The sequence below is a fragment of the Podarcis muralis genome, chromosome 12, assembly GCF_964188315.1.
Source record: "Podarcis muralis chromosome 12, rPodMur119.hap1.1, whole genome shotgun sequence".
Classification (NCBI taxonomy): domain Eukaryota; kingdom Metazoa; phylum Chordata; class Lepidosauria; order Squamata; family Lacertidae; genus Podarcis; species Podarcis muralis.
In genome coordinates this window covers 13,058,448-13,075,238 of record NC_135666.1, presented here as the reverse complement: position 1 = coordinate 13,075,238, position 16,791 = coordinate 13,058,448, and the positions used below count along the sequence as shown (strand labels likewise).

Below are 16,791 nucleotides of genomic sequence, written 5' to 3'. Positions count from 1 at the left end.
CACATGTTCAGCACAATACTATGCATCTCTATCCATTGGGTCCATTGAGACTTACTCCCAGTAAAGTGTGTATAGGATTTCAGCCTTAATCCTAATTCACCCTACTTTTCAAACTCATCAAATAATTGGCCTGATCGGATACCCTATGGAACTTAGTACTTAGGTTCGTCCCATGTAACGGATGTAAAAGAAAAGCTGAGAAGGAGAGTCTAAACTGACCAAAGGGGATAAACCACACGTTGATCGTGCAGGGATTTCAGCAAGCTGAGTAGCCAAATATCGACGCGGCCGGATGCCCAGGAAAGTTCTGAAGCCTCTCCGCAGCTCCTTATCTGCTAATGAGCCTGTGTAGGATAGCAGCCTGCAGGTATAGAAACACATTGTGTGCTACTTGGCTGGATTCGTTCTGGGCATCTTGCAAGAGTCTCCGTGATGTGATCTCTCACATTCATTATGGCATATTACCTTCTATTGCACGTTTCTCAGCAGATAGTTCTCTGCGGTTATTCGCTTTTATTTTCATTTTTTTTTTAAAAAAAAATCTTTGTCCTCGAGGTTCTTCAGGAAGTATTTATCTTGTCTGTCTGAGACGCAGCACTCCGTAGCTGTCAATGGAAAGCCTCAACCATCCGTGCCCCTCTCCCCGTTCTTCCCAGCCTAGCCCGGCCCACCTTTTTTTTTTTAATTAAACCTTTTCAAGTTCCCTTCTGTTAAGGAAAGTGTCTAAACAAACAAGCCTCCCTGAAACTAAACGCTAGAAGAAGAGAACCGCCGCGCACCCTCGATTGTTTTTTAAAAAATAGCGAGGGGGGAGGCATTTCCCCATGTCGTGATTATAGTTCCAAAAGGAAATTGCTTTTATTTGTGAATGAGACTTTCAATAGGAAGGGACATGGAGGGGAAAAGCTCCTTAAGGGAAGGAGGTCACGGGGTTAGAGGGCGGATTAAAGGCCCCCACCTGTCTCGAAATCCCGGACAACCGTCCCAAAATCTGAAACATGGAGGGATCAAAACCGGACTTTTGGGACGTAGGGTGAAAAGGGAGTCACGGGAGATTTTTCAGCCTAAAACAAAAACATGAAGTCTGGGGACAAGCGACTGAGAAACCGGGACGTGTCATTCAGGTCCTGAACTCTTCCCAAGGAAATTCAGTGAGTGATCGATAAGTGTGTGTGTGTGTGTGTGTGTGTGTGTGTGTGTGTGTAGAAGAAAGAGGGTTTGGGGGTTCATTTAAAAAGCAGGAATTATATACACACTTACTTGGGAGTAAGTAAGCCTCACTGAAACCAGTGAGACTTCCTTCGGATGAAACGTGGCTGGGCTCTGGCTGCAAGAGCTGGTTTTATTTTCTTACGCTTTACCTCGAGTCTGAGCTAAAAAGAGGGAGTGGGGAGAGCTTCCTCCTTTTAGGCCTAAAAACTATGAAAAAACGGAGACCGTGCACAGACTCTGCCCAGCCGCTTAAAAACCTCCCTGCGGACTAGCTCCCATCGCCTCGTTTTCCCTCCGTCCTCTCCACGTCCGTTGCTGTTAAACTACAGCACTTAGACTGAATAGCCCGTCGCCATCCAAGTGCTAAAGAGAAATGGGGTGAAATGAACTCAATGCCACTTCCTTCACGAGAAAGGTGCTGGTGACTGAAGTGCTTGTCCTGTTGATTTTTCCTTTCGGTTGCTGTTAACTTTGTTTGTAATCGTGTATTCCAAAAGTGACCTGTCAAGGCGGCTTACAAATAATAGAAAGCGCAGAGAAAGCAACAGCAGCAGCACACCGCAATCACCTGCAACATCTGCATAGGCCGCAACACCGCCTTGTCGGTTGCTGTCTGGTAGAGAGTCCAAATCCACAATCGCTTTGGGTATTGGAGCGTAGCTAGTTCCAGGCTGCCTCGCTACAGAAAGTGCCTCTCGCCTTCACCTCAAGCTCCAACCTGGTCTTCCTCTGCACGTGAAGGACCAGGAGTTGATGGGGCTTGGTTCTGCCAGGATCCCAAAGTCCTGAGGAAACTTTGGTGAGAGCCTGAAGCGGAGATCTGTCAGTGCCTAAGAACTTCTTACCGCAAGGAGGCCGGAGAAAGAGCATAACGGGAGAGCCCCTTGCACTGTTTTGTGGGACAGAACTTTTTCCCACAGCCCAGAACAACTTGACAGATGGCCTGTGGGGTAGCCTAGGCAAGGCAGGAAGGAAAACACAGACGAGGCTGAATTTCTTTGTTTCTGTCTCCGCCAGGAGCCTTCTCTTTCTTCGCTTGGTCAACAAATAAACGGTGAAGGGAAGCCCACTGCGTCTCCTTCCGGATAGCTTTTGTTTGTCTGGGCAAGGCAAGGCACCATTTCCAGCATCATCTTAGCAGCCGAATGGATCGCTTTTTCTCCTCTTCATTGCAGATATAAATATGCGAAGCCCTTCAGGAGGAAGGAGCCATGAGTTAAAATTCTGGTTCCATCCAAGCCAATTACAAAACACCTATTGATTTTTTAGCCGAGCCAAAATTTCACCCATAATCCTTGCCCCTGGGACACAGATTCACGCGCCATTGGAGCTGGACAGTACCTCAAATGAGAGTCTGGCACAACTCAGGAGGAGGAAGTGAGGATAAAATGGTAGCCTCAGGGGCTGCAACTGATTTGCATAATCAATTTAATTTTTGCCATCTTGGAGGACTCCAACCACCAACCGCTTGAGCGGTCACACTCATCAGCCTACAATATCCTTGTTCTAAATGTGATAACCTCAGGTGTGGAAAAGGCTGCAGCCCTTTGACAGATCTTACAATATGGACATTACCACTTCAAGCAAAGACTTTTTTGGGGGGCACATCTGTTTTGAGATGCAGGCAATATAAACTCCATGAAATTTACACCCTCTGTGCCAAGATGTCATGAGAGTTATACCCACCTGTGTAAGCCAAAACCACAAAACTTTAAAAATTCCCTAGGAGTGTTTTAATGGAAAGAAGGAAGAGAGAGCCCATGTTACAGTTTCAGGCAGTGGAGAAGTTTTTGACTTAACAATTTTTAAGACAAATTGAGAACAAGGCCTCAATGAGATCATCCACTGATGTGGGGTAGAGAGGCATCCTTTCCACCCGTCCAGGGGTGGTCCTAGCTTGACAAACAAAGGAATTATCTATGGTGAATGCTTTTATTATTCTCTCAGACAACAGCAACAAGCCTACAAGGTCAGGAAGGCTGGCTAGGAGTGCAGGTAAGTTGTCAGTTGTACATAAAATTAATAAAGAAGGTTTTAAAAACCAGTATAATTTTTTATCACCAGAGCATATCACATGGTAGAAAGAATGTATAGAAAGGCCAGTGGATGTTTCCCAGGATACATCTAACATAGTTAGCATTTTGGATGTGATGCCTGCATAGAGTTCCAATAAATGAATCCAGAGTTTAATTCAGTTTAGCATTTGCATCCATTGAGGTCCAAAGGGACCTAAAACAGACTTGAAGCTTGTTTAAAAATCCATTGATATTGGATGAGAATGAGGAGATTAGAGAGCAACAGAAAGGGTTGTGTAGTCAGCAAATACAGGTGTTTAGCCTATTAAACCTGCAGAGTTTAGTTCTCACCCAAGCCGTTTCTCTACTACAAAATTTTATTCTTACTGAAGAATCCACCATCAACTTGTGGGAGCCTCATATTCCCTGCTAATGCTGGAAGCTTCTTCATCTGTGATTTCCTATAAGATTTCTTTTGGTGTTAGAATGGATGAAATTCTTTCCCCTACCCCAGATTTTGAGGCTTTACTTTTTTCTTCTCTCAGATAACAGAAATAAATTCTTGACTAGAAGATCAGTTGGAGACAGAGGTAGACAAATAGATACACCCACCCACCTCTCAGAGAGACAGGGCTGGGATCTGTGAGGTGGCAACTCACTTGCATACTCTTTCAGCAGCCTTTGCTAAAGATCCTGGAAATCAGTCACTATAAATATATGGGGGCTTAGACTTCTCGCTGCTCTGTGCTCTTCCCACTAGTGGGTCAAAAGGATTCCAGGAAAGAGAGGGAGGCAGGCAAAGGCTACCTTGGAACTTTGCACCAGCTGGACTTTCCTACCCCAAAATACTATGTACTATCAACAGTCCTGTGTGAAGGATTCTGGTGGCTTTTTATATGTTTTATATGTTGATATGTTGATATTGGTCATTATGTTTATGTATGTAAAAGTTTCTTGTAAGCCACATTGGAAGAAGCTATATTCTGAAACTCAGGATATAAATAACTGTACTAAATAAATAGTTGCATGCTGCAAATTGTATACTAAGTAGCAGCACGTCATGGGAACTCCGGCAAACTTCAAAGAATAAATGAAGGAAGAAGCAAAGACCACTTCAGCAGTAGTGGTAGAGGCTAAGATGTGATGAAGAGCTAAGAAGACAGACAGTGAGGGTTCTTTGGTGGTGCCCTGAAATGTGTGTGCTCTGCTTATTTTCTTGTCTGTCAGCATAGACTACACTTGCAGAAAATGTCAGGTGATTGTCTGCTGGGCCAGTAAGTAAGAAGGCAGCAGTGATGAGTTTCCATTCTTCATTTATGAAGACAATGACTTCTTGGGCAGGACGCGGGGTATTACAGAAAGGACAAAAGCAGTCAAGAAAATGAGAACTGTAGGATTGGGAAAACTGCATTGAAGACCATGACTGTAAAGAACATGACTATAAGGCAGCATTCTGAACCACTGGAACACAGTACAGTGGTACCTCAGGTTACATACGCTTCAGGTTACATACACTTCAGGTTACAGACTCCGCTAACCCAGAAACAGTGCTTCAGGTTAAGAACTTTGCTTCAGGATGAGAACAGAAATCATGCTCTGGCGGTGCGGCAGCAGCAGGAGGCTCCATTACCTAAAGTGGTCCTTCAGGTTAAGAACAGTTTCCGGTTAAGAACGGACCTCCAGAACGAATTAAGTACTTAACCCAAGGTACCACTGTATCTCTCTTTCCAGTGTCTCTGAGGAGCTGGTGGAAGACAGCAGCAGCAAGCTACATTAGCTAGGAAGGAAGACTCTCAACCCTTTAAGGACAGAGGTGACTCAATCTCCATATGCAGGAAGAGGAATAAAGTGGTGGTAATAATGTCTGGGAACTCCCTATTGAGAGATGAGTCTTCTGTGTTAAGTGAATCTGTTAACTTCTGAAGTATACTGTATCTCAAGTATTGGGACCCAGGATGTGATTGATAATTTACCAAGTTTTATCAAGCCCACTGATCATTATATATTTTTGCTCATCTGCGCAGGAATGAATGACACCACCAGGGATTACTATGAAAACATACCTGACTATAAAGTTCTGGGGAAGAAGATAAAGCATCTTGGGGCTCTGGTAAAGTTCTCATCAAGGTAGAGGACTACACAGAGAGATCACAGTTCAGGGGAACTATTCTCCTAAGTAGCAGCATGTTTCTTGGACTATTGTGTAAGCTTCCTAAAGAAGGAAGGTAGGCTGCACCTTGGGAAATGTATCTGGCAGAAGAATGGCAAACCTGAGCAAGAGGGGCATAATCAAATACTGTGTGGGATGGCTCCAATAGCCAAAAGCTAAGTACAAAATGAAGCACTAAATATATGGATGTGGCTGCTACTGGAGAAACTGGGAAAGTTGAGGAGATGCCCAGCAAACCCTATGCTAAAATAGCAGGAGAGATATCAGAGTAGAATATCCAAAGCTTCAAACTTCTATGCTAATGCATAGAGTATGGGAAATGAACAAGATGAACTTCAACTTCTTGAACGAGAAAGTAAATACAAATTGATCCACATAACTGAGACTTAGTGGGACATGATTAGAAAATAGCAATTGAAGGATGTAGCTTGTTCTAAAAAAAACCCCGATTTTCATATGCTGAAATAAATGCTAGGTAGAATTAAATGGCTATTTCTACTCATGAGAAAAGAAATCCAAGACAGGTGACAGTTCCCAAATAACAAATTACTAAAGGCACAATCACCAATAATTCCAAGGAGAATGAAAAATGTAGGATTTTTAAAAAGTCTGTGTGGCTGCACAAAAAGCTGAAAATAAAAAGGACATTCATGAGAAGAGGACTGAAGGATAAGTTAACAAGGATGAGTACAAGCAAGGCTTTTCTTTTTAGTTGGAAGTTGCTGGAACTCAGTTCTGGCACCTCTCAGGTGCCATAAAAAGCGAGTGGTGAGTTCTGGCACCTCTTTTTCTAGAAGAAAAGCATTGAGTACAAGTATCCTAGACTTGTTGGAACAGTGTCAGCAAAGCTAAAGCTCAGAAAGAATTGACGGTGGCAAGAAAAAGTGCCTTTTGGGGCATGTTCAGAATAAGAGAAGAGGAAGGAAACGGGGTATGTAGCTCAGTAGGAATTGTGAAATGTTAATGGGTGACAGCAAGAAGGTGGAATTGCTGAATTCCTATTTTTGCCTCTGTCTTTTCCCAAGGGGGAATTCTGTGCTAACCTGCATAATAGCATGACTGTTGAGGAGTCAGGACTGCAGTTCAAGTTTAATAAGGAGTTGTCAAAAAATATCTAGCTATTTTAAATGAGTTTTAGATTTCAAGGCCAGATGACTTGCATCTAGGGTACTAAAGAACTTGTTGATGTACTGTCAGAACCTCTGACTATCATCTTTAAGCAATCTAGAAAACAGGTAAAGTGCCACAGGACTGCAAACAAACATGAGGAAAGGAGAATCTGGCAACTTCGGGTAGTTCATTCTGACCAATTCCAGGGAAGATACTTGAACAGATTATAAAGAAGTCAGTTTGCAAGCACCTTGAGAACAATGAAGTTGTTAGTAGAAGTCAGCATGAATTTGTAAATAATAATGCCAAAGTAATTTAAACTTTGTTTTGATCAGTTTAGTAGATGGTGGGAATGCTGTAGATGTAAATTATCTTGATTTCAGCAAAATTCCCAGTGATATTTTGGTTAGCATAAACATTTAATAGTTGTGTAGAAGAGAGGTTTTAGGCAGGTGCAGCTTGTCATGCAGGAATATATTGCACCAGTTAAAATTTGCATCCACAATACTACTCAATTTCCTAAAACGTTCTTAAAGCAGAAAATGTCATCCTTTCAATTCCAACAGCCAGCTTGTTGCAAGAGTTTAATGGAATAAGTACAATAATATGCTATCCCCCAGAATTATTTTGTTGTCCTTAATGGCCATGTTGGAATTTAGGTCAGATGTGATCTGAAGCAATAAATAGCAATACAATTGCACTATGGTTTGTCATGTTGAAATGCTCCCATTGCTTGGAAGAGTGTCCTCATCTAATTAGTTACTTTGAGAAGAATTCTTACCCCATTAAGATATAATCTGATTTCAACAGTAGTTTTGAAATTGAGAATGCCCATGTTGCGTATAAAGTTCATTTATGCTTTTTGCTGCACAGGACTGAGGAAAATACATGATGTTTTTTAATGTCTCTTTCATATCTCAGTTATATATAAATGACTTTCGCCACTGCTGATGAGTAAGGAGAATTGGTCAAACTTTCTGCTAGGAAAAAAATATCTCAGCAAAAGTTATTTAAGCCAGCAATTTATGCCTTGGCATGATCTCTTGCTGCTTTTCTTGAACTGCTGTTATGATCACTTTAATTACCATTAATGTTTTTGTTGACCTGTTTTTCACCCTTTGTGAGAATCTGTAAGATATGGTTTCTGCTGTTTATCATTTTTTGTATTATATCTTCCTTGTTAAATATTGTCTATGGCCTAAACAAAACTTAACCCAATACATATATTAAAGTAGGCATATGAATATCCACTCACCAGGTGACCAGTCAAGATAGTTCAGATTTATGAATTTTATCTACTTTCTTTTAGGTCATGACTACCAAAGAAATGTGTTGGCTAGTAATTTCTGTGGATTTATTTGCATGACTATAAATATATAGAAGACTGCCATCCTTTTGCTCTGGCCACTCTTCAAATTTACTGCCGTTTTGAAAAATGTTTCTTTTTGTCTAAATACTCTAAATACTTCTTTTTGTTCTAAATACTCAGCTATTCTTCTCCGAGCTAATAATGTCCTGATTTCTCACATTTCTAGTCTTGGAATATGAAATCCTGCTGTGTCAAATGCAAGCCCTGAGAGAATAACAGACTCCCCAGGTGCTGAATGACATTTACAGTGTGACGTATGCAGCTGGCATTCTGCAGCTTTTCCTTCTCACTTCTGTTACTCAAAATGCTCGTCATTCTTTTCTCTAAAGTGCAGCAATTTCATTGTCGGTGATCTTCAGGGTGTGTGTGAGAGAGTGGAAGAGAGGAAGACTGAGAGGGAATACACTCCATGGGGGAGGATATTACTTTCCTAAATATGTGCATTTAGATTGTCCAAGGGAATTACTGACATTAGATGTATGCACTGTTTGTTTCCAGACTTTGCCAGTGTCATTCTGTGCAAAGCAGGAGTCATGTACAAATGCCAGCCATACCTAATGGGCATGCCATTTCAGGCTTCTCCTGCCAAGACACCCACTGCTCCAATGATAGAAAATGATATTAGTGTACTTCCTTCATATTTACCAAGAAAAGGAAGGGGAGCTTATTTAGTGGGAGTCACTACACTCTCACTCACATAACACTAACAAACTACATTGGTTTATTTCTCTCAGGCTTCTAACTATGTAGCAGCAGCTTAATTATTTCTGTTAATATTTTTTTAGCTTGCACACTTCCATTTTCCCCCACTGTTCCATTCCCAATAAGTCAAAAATTGAGACGGATGCCAAACTATGCTTCCCATATAAACTCAAAGTTTGCCTTCACCCACGTATACAAAATCAACTCCATGAGAAGGAGCTGGTGAACTGGGTGGCATCTTATTAACCAGCTGCTTGTGCAACTCCTCTTCATCCATCAGCACTGATGTTTTTATTTATCAAGTCAAGTTCATTAAATGCAACCTATTCCTTAATGCAAGCACCCAAGATATAGGTCTGAGTCAAACACATCTGAAGCAAAGCAGGAAAGAGTGAACCAACAGCCTCTCACAGATGACTAAATGTATAATATATTTCATGCTCCAGGAAACCTTTTTACTTGCTGAATCCCCTTCACTGTCCAATGATGTATCTACCTTTTTCATTAACATGATTGTTGCCAGAGTGCTGGCTATTGTCTCAGCATATCTTCTTATACCCCTCTGACACACCCTTCACTCCATGTGACTTGAATTTATTAGCACATCACCAATAGTGCCAACCTAGCAGTTCGAAAGCACCCCCGGGTGCAAGTAGATAAATAGGGACCGCTTTCTAGCGGGAAGGTAAACGGCGTTTCCATGTGCGGCTCTGGCTCGCCAGAGCAGCGAGATCACGCTGGCCACGTGACCCGGAAGTGTCTTCGGACAGCGCTGGCCCCTGGCCTCTTGAGTGAGATGGGCGCACAACCCCAGAGTCTGTCAAGACTGGCCCGTACGGGCAGGGGTACCTTTACCTTTACCTTTACCTTTAATAGTGCTTTTGTGGCAAAACCATGGTGCACAGGATGCAGACCCTCAGCACTTTTGCAGTATGGTGATGGATAACTCTCTGGCCTCCCTTTCCAGTGTATGTACCCCACCATGAAGACAGAGGCATAACAGGGAGTGATTTTATCCTGAGATTTTATCCTGGTATACAGCAATGATGATGATGATGATGATGATGATGATGATGATGATGATGTTGATGTTCTATCACGTTATTATTATTTTAGTTTGTAAACCACTTTGGGATTCAATTGAATGAAAAGCAGCATAGAAATATAATAAAGCATCAAATAAAACCAAACCCTATTTTGTGGGTAGTCAGAGGACCAAATCCACATAATATCCTGGTCCTTAAAAATCCTGTTGGAACTCTTGCCTGTATGGCATTGTGTTCCACCAGCTTTTGCTTAACATAAAAATTTTCATCAGGTTGGATGCACAAGGGGAAAAACATTATTTAACATCCATGTTGAGAAGAACTCTATGTAACTCAAAAGCCTTACATGCATAGATTTGAGCACTAGTTTGAATTAATAAAATATACTGGGAGAAATGAAGGAAATGAGACACTGTAAACTTGAACTATGTTGAACTGAGAGAGGAATAAGGCTACACTAATTCTCAATCCCCTTTTCAATTTAAATTTATATCAGATAGATCAAGGGGAATTTAATAATCATGAATGAAATAAGCTCACACAACTTTGCACATAATCTCAGTGGCAAAGCTGGTAAGAGATTCCAGCTCTCCTGATAATATTCAGTACTGTGCCCTAGGCACTTGAGGCCACCCATATCCTTCTGCTAACTAATGTTTCTCACAGGACAGCAGTCTAGAAGATGAGGCAAACTATTACATTTAGAAAGCACAATCTATCAGTGTCTCCTTGCAAGACTTTTTGAAAGGAACAGGAGCTGTGAAGAAAGCAGGGTCATTTTCATTCATTTCCAATGGAACTTGCTTGGGAAAACTTTGGGGTCTGGGTAAAAGATCCACTTGTTCTAAGATTCCTTGCTCCCTGTAATTTTCTGCTACAATCAATGGCAAATAGCGCTACTCAGTGCAATTTCTACATTATAGTGGTTCTTGCTCACCCTCGCCCTTGGGAACTCCAGAGTGTGTTTGGCTTTTCCAGCAGCACCCACTCATTGATCTCTTGTCTTAAACAATTTCAACAGGTGTGTCTGCTCCTTGGCAAAACATTTCCGCAGATGAATGCCCCAAGCTGTTCAGGCAGATAGTTATTCTTTAATATTATAGACTTCCATAAAGCATGCTTTGTATAATAACATTTGTGTTTACAGAATGTTTGACATTGCATGCTCCACAAACACTGAAGGCCAATTAAGAAGTAACCCTTTCCAGTGTCTACCTTGTGGGGATTTTGGAAGGGTGCAGCATGGGCAGAGAATAATTTTGCTTCTTCCAATGTGCATGTATATCTTGAAATACTGCATGGGAGCACTTCATAAACTGTTTTCCTTACTTCCCAGTCTCCTGGAATTAACTCAACAGGTCTTGCATCCCTAAATATTAAATTTGCACTCTTAGTTGACTTGATGGAATCATTCTTGCATTAATCTGTGTAGCACATGTATGTTGTATAGATAAGTCCCAATTTAAATGAGGGTTTCACTGACTAATTAGCAGACAGAAAATCAGTCCATGTGCATTTGGGCATAACATTTATTTGATAATAAGGATAACAACATTTATATATATATATATCAAAAAGGAAAATCCATGTTACTGCAGAATTGGGTATAAGATATCTTCAACTATTGGTGCAAAGAAATAAATTAATATTCTGTTTTTGGAGACTGTATCTGTGACATGAAGATGCAGATGCTCCCCCTGAAAGTTATTCAAAGGAATAGGGGTCAATAAATTCTCCACTACAGTCTGCAAATGATATCATATCATTTCCTTGCAATTCAGGTGGAAGAAGTTATAGTTATGGCAGGAGAGCATACTTGCTGACCGCTAATGGCCACTGCTGCAACGAGGTAATATTATACCCTGGATTTAACAGATTTCCCAGTCCCTTCTTTAGACTGCCTTGCATATGATGTCAATTGTGAATTAATTAATTAATTAATTAATTAATTCTCCCAAAATCTCATGCTTTACAGCTGCTATTAGAGCAGGAAATAAATACAAAACAAAACATTTCCCTGATTAAAAAAAAAAGATGAAGTCACAATCTGAGTATGTGCATTTTAAACTCACTTAAATCACAGCACCATCATGATTACAGAAATAAAATGGAATCTGCTTCTGTTGTCCTGATTCTAAGTACATTTATTTGGGAATGAGCACAGTTTTGTTGCAGAAAATTATAGTGTGTTTTTAAAGTAAAAAATAAAATAAAAAATTGCTCAGGACAAAATCATTCTAAAATGGATTGCAATTACCTGCACCAAGACCTGCCTCAGAGGCCAGGAAAACCGGGAATACTAAAAATAGCTTGCCACGAGTGAGCTGCCAAACCATTGCCACTTTCAGCAGCTTGACTATGATTTGTTTTTTTAAACGATAGCTGGCTCAGGTGCTGATGCTAGACGTGTTTGCCACTGCTCTATCATCTGCCACTTATTTGTGGTGGACATGTGAGGCCCCATGGACTGAGGAGCCCTCGAGGTCCAGCCCTAGCTGCACCACTAATCATGGATGATGTTCTTCATCAAACTCATTCTAGCACAATTCATAGTATCGTTGTGCTAACCAGAAGGGCTTCTAGCACTTAAGGAGCAAGTACACCAACTGCTACCTTGGTTGTGTTGTGGGATATGGTTACATAATGTGTCTTCCTGCAGAAGTTACAAGTGAGATTACGGCAATGCAACATTTCTAATAAATTACTTCAACAACCCCTCCCCCAATACCTTATTATACGCAAAAGTTCAGAATGTTCTCATACATCATTTTTCAGTTCCTACCTTCTTCCACTGTGTGGATGCGCAATTTCCTTTTATAAGTTGGTGGAAAACCTATGAAAGCTTTTATATTGTACTTTTTTAAACAATTGAACTGGTTTCAGCTGTCTCTGGTTTTATGCAATTTGATTGCTGTTGCAATCTCTTTTTTGTTGTTTTTGCTGTTGTTTTAACACTAGCTGATAAGTGAGATTTTAAAACGTTAATTTATAGTTATACCTTGGTTGTTATTCAACTTGTAGTCTTTTGTTGAAAGATTGGATATAAATATTTAATAATGTTAATTATAACATTAATAATAAATAAATAATGCAGACATGGGTAGGACTTATCTTAGTATTATTAATTCTGTTACAATTAAATTTTAGTATGCAAAATCCTTTCCAATTGTTCATTCTTCTCTAGTTTAATATTCCAGTTTAATGTTTCCATAGGAAGTCAAACCCTCCTCAGCAGAGCTGCTTTATTTTAAAATTCAACATAAAATTTAGCACAAGCATCAACTTGTTTATGCAAGTGAATTGGGGAAGGTTTTACACAATGTAGGTCATAGATCTGGGTAAGTGGTAGAGTTCTTGCCACAGAGATACACTAACACAAGTTACTGTGACTACCACACTGGATTCAGATTACTGTATGAGGAATTTTATGTAACAGGGTTTGGAGTTTTTTGTTTTATTTCAAAATGTGTGTTGGACAGCAGTGATTGAACTCATAGGTCACAATATATTCCTCTCTATTACTACTGTACAGCTTCCTGTGTCGATTTTACAAGTTTAAGAATGACTTCTGAGTTAATATTTTGTGACATTTGCTTAAAATTTAATCTTTCAGCAAACATTCCTGCCAGGAAACTCATTTATCAGACAGTCTCTTGGGGAACATGCATTAAAAGGGCATGGATAGAGCTAACACAAATTCCAATTTCAAATCTGAGTGAATATTGAAATATTCACCTGGTTTCAAGCAGGGTTGGTCCAAGATAATTTTGCAACTCCAAACAGCTGCAGTGCACAATCTGAGCTCCATGATTTTAAAGAACTTCCATTCATTTCAGCAAAGTGTGTGCAGGAGAACAGTCTGGTAAATTGTGTTCTGTGTTTGTCAGTACTAGGATGGGGAGTCATTTGGATCTTCTGTCCGAGGCACCAAAATATATTGGCTGGTGTTTGCTACCTTACTCTTGAAACATTTCATAGCACCCCTTCATGTGACCCCCCTCTTTTCAAACTGCACGTTGTGTGACCACTATCTGACAACCCACAAAAGCTCCATTATTAAAGTGCACTGTCCCAATAACATCCATGTGAAATACAGATTATGTTGGGGACATCCATTGCTGCAAATGATGTACAAAATATGCAACATAAGTCAGCTAATAAAACTTCCAAACACTTTTATTAACAGTGGAGGGGGGAAAGCAGTAGATGATATATATATGATGCTACATGTTTTTACCCAAAAGTCTCAGACAACATTATAAAAAGCAGACACAAACATGCTTAATGAGAAAGAAAACAGGAAATCTTCATGAGGTGGAGTTGTGAAGAAGAGAAGAGGTGGTTGCTCTTTTTTCTGCTTTACTTATGGAATTGACCCATAAGGAGTGTTGGGGGTGTCTTCTCTTCCTCTTCTTTAACTTTAAAGGCATATTCTGTGTTTTCTAAAGCCAAAATCCCTTCCTGAGGAGAAGATTGATTTAATTTGATCGGGGTGTGAATGGGTGGGTGAAGCAGAGTAGATTTCTGCAGGCCACTGTGAGTCCTGTGTTAAGCAAAAGAGGGGCGGTTCAGCAGGTCTAAGGCTGTTTGATCTGCCTTGATCCCCCTTCACAGAGGAAATGAAGCGGCAGTAACTTTGCTTCAGCACAGTGGATATTTTAAAAAAATGTTTTAGGGAGATAATTTATTGGGCTTAATTGCTCTTTAATCCTCCTCATTGGCCTGTCATAGAAAAATCTTTTCTGAATGAAGAAGCCAGCTTGAAAAGGCCATGAGGGGAAGGCAAGGGACAAGCAAGGTTTCTTCCTACCTCCATTGATGCAATCATTTCTTGGTACAGGACCTGACCAGTTCAATGAGGCTCCTTGCCCAGCAGAGTAATTGGATGCTATTGGTGCCCTTTGTCTTTTGAGACTCTACTGACAGGTTTACAGAGTAATCCTACACATATTTATTCTGAAGCAGGTATGTCTTCTATGGGCCTATGGACCTGCTCCCAGGAAAGTTTACAGCTTTAGGCCAAATTCCTGAATGTAACTTATTGGAAAGTATGGTCTGTTAGAATCAATCAGATGCTACTTCTGTTACAAAAAATTCAAGGCAGATTCTTTTTCTCCTCTTTCAAAACTCTGTGTTTATTTCTCCAGAATTGAACAAAATAAGGGAATGCAACATGATTTAGGGGGAGAAGAAATCATTTGGGTCACAGCAGACCAAATTTCAATTTTTAGCTGTGGTTGTAATGTGGTCATTTGCTGGACAAAAGCTCCAACCTCAGCCCATAGAGGAATAGTAGTATCATACCTGCAATGATATAAGAACTATCCAGACACTGGTCATCCAAATTATTTGGATGTATTCACAAAAATAATTTTCCCTAGGTAAATATTTACACATTCATATATAGTAGAACTCTTACCTTAGGAAAAAGAAAACACTCTGGCAAAAGCATTAGAGTGAGATAATCTACCTGATGGCTCATATCTGAAAACATGAGCTGCAGAGCTTTCACAACGGGGAGCTGAAACTTGAGAAGCCTGTGTGTGCTTGTTGGAGATGGCTAGTAGCAGCAGCAGCAACAAAAGTTGCAGGGAAGTTCTGCACTGATGAACAAGCTTAGGATCTCCCTCTAGGAGCAGAGAGAGGAAGGTTTATTGAACTGCATAAAGGACTGAACCTCATTGCTTGTTTATAAAGTGTTGCTTAGTTATTTTTTAATGTTTATTTTACTGTTTTGCGGTAAAGCTTTGAAACACATTATTGTGGAGAATTAATTTCTCCACAAGGTCCAGATCAGGAATTCTGCTGAATTCTAAGAAGTCCAGGGAGAGAAATCTGCTCCCCACACTGTGTAGGCCCTGTACTTTGCACAAATGCTGCTTGGCATCTCATCAGTTGGGTGGTATCTCCTGCATTCAATGAGGTGCTACTGAGAGCCTTCGAACCATCAGATTTTCTAAGTTTCAGGTGTTGTTAGATTACAGCTCCCATCATTCCTCACTATTGACTGTGCTGGCTGAGACCGCTGGTGATTGGAGTCCAACAACTGCTGGAGGGCTATAGGTTTTCCATCCCTGTTTTAATTCCTCTTGGGCAGCAACAAATTTGGGACCCTTGATGATATTATACTATGAACTAGCACCAATATGATATCTTCTATTTTTCACTCAGACCCTTTTAAAGTCAGAAGTGCTTTCAGTCTCATGTGAATAGCACAAAACCTAAAAGGCAGTTTGATGTGATCTACACAGCTGTGGGGATACTTAAGGTCAAACCAACGGAAGCTTGTTTTAAAAAGAATCACTGTCATGGTAATATTGCCAAAAGCTGTGGTATAGGGACATGTAAATATGTAGTCTGTTTTCATGTTAAAATCTGTTGGTTTCAGTAAACATAATTCTGGGGGTATCATTTAAGTAATTTGTTCTGCATTCCAAAATTAGGTTTTTTTTTCATATTTCACTGCAAGTCTCAATCTTATAGTTCCTGTAATCCTCTCTTATTCTGATTTTGCACCAAGGAAGCCATTTGGTAGGGAAATCATGCTTCTTTTATCTTGCCTTAAACTATTGCTTTGAAAGTTCATTTTCTGAAAGACTTGGCCTATGCACATGCCCATCTTCTACATGTGTTTAGGACTTAGGATTGCACTGTCTGGCCCTGCTCATGGCATCCCTGTTGTCCATGTACTGGACATCTGCACAAGGTCTTACACATTAAGGGACCACCCATGTATAGGCACAAACTGCATATATAGGCACAAATTATTCACTATAGGAAAGGGGCCCAGTGATTTATGGGGTTTGGCACCATCAGCGAGGCAGGAGCCAAAGCAGGAGTTGGGGAGAGGAAGGGTCTAAACTAAGAGGTCAGAGATGGAGGTGGGTGCATATGACATGTCAGAGGAAGAGGAAATGGTGGTTCAGGCAGATGGGCCAGTCAGAACCTTGCCATCCCCTGCTCTGCTGTCTCCTAGAATCAGGAGGAACCTGAAGAGAGAAGAACGGCGACTTCTGTGTAGGAGAAGCCTCAGGTTGCATGTGCACATCCCATCAGATAAGGGTACATAAGGTGGTGGTGAGGAGCTTGGTCCCACTGTTGCTGCAACTGCTCTGTGGGGCATGGACCTGGGGAAAGCTGCCTAGAAAGCTGTGTATCCATTGAACT

At 40.7% G+C, this 16,791-nt stretch overlaps 2 long non-coding RNA genes across 3 annotated transcripts in view; both read left to right on the top strand.

Annotated features, from left to right (window-relative positions):
- The window catches only part of LOC114607742 (uncharacterized), a 166,373-nt gene that overhangs the window by 43,999 nt on the left and 105,583 nt on the right, over positions 1 to 16,791 (top strand). The gene's annotated exons all lie outside the window — the stretch shown is intronic.
- On the top strand, positions 894 to 5,225 carry LOC114607739 (uncharacterized). The gene is made up of 2 exons (XR_013394775.1): positions 894 to 1,151; positions 2,230 to 5,225. It is a non-coding gene; the product is annotated as an uncharacterized LOC114607739 (long non-coding RNA).